Raw genomic sequence first — 5,650 nt, 5'->3', positions numbered from 1 at the left:
AATAGGTAAATCCTAAATGAATCTTCTCCCCCCGATTGCTGTAGAAACATAAGTCTATCTTGCAATCTTCCAGCTATAAAAAACATTTATCTACTGGGATATGTTATACTGTTTTGCCGCATGTAATTTAAACACAAGGGAACTGTTTCCATAACATGTTTACTGTAAAAAACTATTAAACGTTAAGATCCTCAATGATATATGGACACAAATAAGAATAATCATACAACATCAACAAAATGTTAATAAAGTATTCCGGCTTCTAACCCTAAATGATAATTATTTGTTAAATGATATGGTAGTACACGTCATAGACCAACAGGTAAAAATGCTGTACCTATCCCTTCTTACTTTTTTCATATATTATAATATATGAAAAAAGTAAGAGAAAAAAGTTCTAACCAAAAATATTGTTTAAAATTTCTATGATAGTTTCTAATAAACTAGGTAATACTTTATAACCCGAGTAGTTTATTTAAAATTTCTATTATAGTTTCTAATAAACTAGGTAATACTTTATAACCCGAATAGTTATGATTATATTCTTTGTTTAAAGTATTATCTGATTGATGCAAACTTGAATTAGATAGATCTCTTAGAGAATTAGTAGATGATTCATCATTAGCATAATTTTTAGCTTCAGATAATTCTTTTATTTTTTCATTCCTAGATTCTACAAGAGCTTTATTTAACTCTGGTAAATCGCTTATATTAGGAGTTTTCCCTTCAAAAAATTCTTTAACATGAGGATCCTTTCTTAGATCATTTAAGTGTGAATTTTTCTCTTTTTCAGAATCAGGAAGTTTTTCATCTAAAATCATAGCATCATTTGAATTTCTCATTAGTTTTTCAATATGTTGTATTTCTTCTTCTAATTCAAAACTTTCCTCCTCCTCGTTGGCTCCATCATTGTTATCAGTACCACCATTATCACCATCATCGTTGCTAGACCCTTCGGTTTTATATATTATATCCGAATGAGTACTAGTAGAAGTATTGGCATAAATTATACAAGTATGTATCTTAAGATCCTCAATAGTATATGGACACAAATAGAAAAAGTCATACAACATCAACAAAATGTCAATACAGAATACCAGCTTCTAATCCTAAATGATGGTTATTTGTTAAATGATATGCTAATACACGTCATAGACCAACAGCTAAAAATGCTGTACCTATCATTACATGTACAATAATTGTTATCGTAAGGGCTCTTTATCCCTTACACCCCTTTCTTTCAAAAGGGTTCAGACTATGTCATCAATCAATAAATGATTGCAGGGTTTTCGTGGTAGGCTTATTGTAAATAAAGTACTCACCTACTAGTCGTTGAACCTTCATATATTCCTTTTAATTTTATTTAATATATGCTTGGCTGCATATTGTCCTACATAAACACATATGAATGGTGAAGTAGGAGTTCCATGCAATTTACCCCGTTTTCTGTCAACTCTATTAAATAACGGTATCAAACTTAATTGTGTATATTTTATAGGGAATTCCTGACATTAAACAAATTTTAATAGTTTTACTAGGTATGTTAAGATTTAAGCTACAATCAGATATACTAGTAAAATATTGTACCTTACCATTACTATCTTCTACTTTTATTTTAAAAAATTTCGACACTAATTTATCAGTACCTCTTAAAAATATAATTCCCTCTTTTATTTCATAAGGACTTGGCAAGGACAATAGATAATTTAACCTTTGCTCAATTAACGCTTTATTTTGATCATAGTTTGTAAGAAAATAAGGATTTAATCTAAAATTCTTCAAATTAGATTTAAGGAGATTAATTAATTCTTTACCTTCATCTAATGTATGGTACCCATAATAAGTAATTTTAACTATTGTAGATCAAACTTCAAAATCTAAAGATTTTTTAGTCAACATACCATTAGAAAAAGTAGGTATTATTCTGTTCATTAAAATATTAATATTATTTATTTCTAATATAACAGAACCTGCTGATCTTCTATCCGATGTATATAAATTACCATGCTTTAAGTAATTTAAAATACTTTTAAATAATTCTAATTCTTTTATATGATTTTCATATTTTATTTTTGGTTTTAGTTTATTTGAACTAAAAGTCGCATCTCCTTCTGTGAATCCTATTAATCAGTACTTACCTATAATCATATTTTCTCTAGCTTTAGAATTTTGATTTATGAGTATCATATCACGATAGTATTGTAAGATATCTATTTTACCTTTAAAAGTTAAATGCTTTTTATCTATTAATAAATGAACTGCTTTTTTAAAATTCAAAAATTGAAAAAATTTAGAACTCTTTAACTCTACATTATTAAATATAGGTACTATTACATTTACTAGTGATTTTTGATCATTTACAAAATAATTACATTTATTTCCTGATTTAGAAATACTTCCACAATTTAATCTGTTTCTAATATGTTGTAAAACAGATAAATCATTTATATGCAGAGTTATTTGGTAAGTTAAATTTAAACTATTATATCTGTTATCTTGTAAACCTTTTAAACTAATATTAAAATTTCCTTCCGCGTCGGTAAATCCCACTAATCAATCAATAAAGTTCTTATCTAAATGAATTAATTTTTTATTTGATTCTAAAGTAAGAACTGAATTGTTTTTTACACTAAATTGATTACCTAACGACATAAAAGAATTGGTAGGGACTGCTGTAATTAATCCGTGGACAAATTTGTTATCATAAGAGCTCTTTATCTCTTATATCCATTCTTTATCAGAATGGTTCAGACTATGTCTTCATTTATAAAGTATTATTTTTTATAAAGTATTATTTTTTATAAAGTATTATTTTTTATAAATGTGGGGTGTTCGTGGTAGAATTATTGTAAATAAAGTACTCATCTACTAGTCGTTGAGGCTTCATGTATCCCTTAAAATAAAGATTATTGCTTTTGTAACTTTTTTTTAAAAATTTATTAAATACATGCTTCGCCGCACATTGTCCATATTATCTTATTGGCAGCGCCTTATAATAATGATGGAGTTTCATGCTATTTACCCCATTTTCTATTTTAATTAATAAATTAATGAAAATTTATCTATATCTATTCATATTTCTTTTTATTTTTAAAATTTCTTTTAATGTAGCACTATGTTCATCGTACTTGTTAATTTCTCCTACGATATTAACTACTTTTTTGAAATCATAGAAATCTAGTAATTTATTTCCTCTTAAAGAGTATTTTTCAAAAAAAGGTATTATTTTATTAGTAATATCATATAATTTATAGACTACATAACTAGATTGACGAGGTCTAGTTTTCACAGTTTCTACTAAACCACAATTTAAATAAATTACCAAATTTTTTAGTAAATCTATATCACGTATATGTTGTGCTATATAAAAATACGGACTTACTCTATAACCTGAATGGGTCTTGGATGTTTTTACATAAAAACAACCTTCACCGTCAACAAACCCCGCTACTCAAAATGGATTAAAATCTTTGGTAGATAATATTAGGTTTCTTGCCGCAGGTATAATATCGGGAAACATATCTAATAATGACTTTGATAAACCTTTACTTATAGAGGCTTTGTAAGATAATATTTTGTTTAAACCTTTTTCAGTTTTATGTTGACCATTGTAAAGTATATCTACTACTGAAGAAAACATACGGAAATCTTCTCTCTTTTGTGTTAATAGATTATATTTGTTAAAATGAGGTATTATTACATCTTTTAGTGCTTTAATGGATTGAACCGAATATATTACGCTAGGATTACCATTTTTAACTCTTTTTATGATAGTACCTACTGTGAAAAAAGCATTTATTTGTTTAAGTAAATCAAAATCTTTTTCATGTAGTTCTATAGCAAAAATTGGTGCTATACGTAAAGATTTAAACCTTTTTTCATCTTTAGCTATTCTAACAGAAAAGCTAGATTCAGCATCACAAAATCCTGTTATTCAATTAGGATTTAAATTACTAGTAGAATTTATGGAGTTAGAGCTCTTATCTTGAGATTTAACCGTTGAATAGTTAGATATTTTAATTTTCAAATATATGTTTTTTAAAATAGGGGCTAGAATTAACCCTGTTCCAAAGTAAAAACATGATCCAAAAGCTCCATCTGAAATAGTGAATGATGATACTGAATATTCAACACCTTGTAGTGCTGTAAATATAGTTGCTAATATGATAGTATATAATAGACCATATAAAGCTTTACTTCTTTTTCCGTTAATTAAAAAATGATGTGCATATGTAACAGTAAACCCTGAAGCCAATAAAAGCACTGTATTTATTAATGGTAGTTCAAAAGGATCAATTGCTTCTATTCCCATAGGAGGTCACATAGCACCTAACTCTACTGCAGGTGATAGAGCACTATGGAAGAATGTTCAGAATATAGCTAAGAAAAATAAAGCTTCAGATACTATAAATAAACCAACACCCAGATTTAACCCTCTTTGGACAGCAAGAGTGTGATTACCTAAATATGTCAATAATAAATATTTTCTATATTTACTGGACTATATCTTAATCAATAGGTTAAACATACTACTATTAACGTATTAATTTTTAACAAATAGTCTCTGAGGATCCTACTAGGATATTTATCCATCCGTTGGTTTCCTGCTGATTGTCTTATTATAATAAGAGTTTCCAGCATTTAGTTAAATTTTAAGAGAGCACATAAATGTAACAATACTGTTATTATAATCTTTTTTATAATTTTATAATTTACCTATCAAAGATCTAATTTTTAGTCTACCTTTATCAGTAAGATGTTCCTTAGATATAATCATATTATAGACAATTTCTCATTTTTTAAAATCATTAAACTTGTTACCCAATAAGGGATATTTATTAAAATAATCTATAAGAAATTTAACACTATTTATAGATGATACACCTATAGATAATATTTCTGAGCCTGTATTATTAGTATAACTTTTAAGATTACAAGATAAAAATAAAGCTAAACTTTCCATAAAAGGTTTCATGGAAAAAGACGTAGGCTTGTCATATAAACGTTGATCCAATCTAAATTTAAGACTAATGTTTTCACTAACAGATCTTTTACGAGTATCTGATTTAGCTTTGCTTTCGACATATTTAATCCCAAAATGTCCATCAGCTTCAGTAAAGCCTGTAAACCAACTATTGTTTGTAAAATTGGAATTATCTATTAAACTTTCTGATAAACCGCCTCCGGGGAAATAATATTTAGCATTAATAAATTTAATTAGATCATTAAATCTTTTATTTTTAGGTGTTCTAAGTTTACCATGTATTAAATTAATAAAAAGTATAATACCATTTTTGTCCCCAATAATATAACGAAGAACATTTTTACCTGAAGTTTGGAAACGTCCCACATTACCCAATTCTGATTGGATATACGCGTACATACCTAAATTGTTGATATGTGAAGTAAAAACTATCCTAGGATTAAGTACTCGATTTAAAGTTGTATTACCTAAAGCAGGAATAGAGATATGACCGTCTCCTTCTAAGAGACCTGCTAAATAATAACCCAAATTATTATTTGTAAGTAGTCTAGTATCATTATTAGCTTTATAAATACTTAGAGCTTTTTCTAGATCTTCGATAGGGATAGCTTTAGCTATATTCAAATTATAAATAGACAGTATAGTACCTTTTAATCACGTTTTACC

The sequence above is a fragment of the Alternaria burnsii genome (genome assembly GCF_013036055.1).
Source record: "Alternaria burnsii strain CBS107.38 chromosome Unknown 755, whole genome shotgun sequence".
In the NCBI taxonomy this organism is placed as follows: domain Eukaryota; kingdom Fungi; phylum Ascomycota; class Dothideomycetes; order Pleosporales; family Pleosporaceae; genus Alternaria; species Alternaria burnsii.
The sequence above is the reverse complement of the archived record's forward strand: the minus strand, read 5'-3'. Positions refer to the sequence as shown.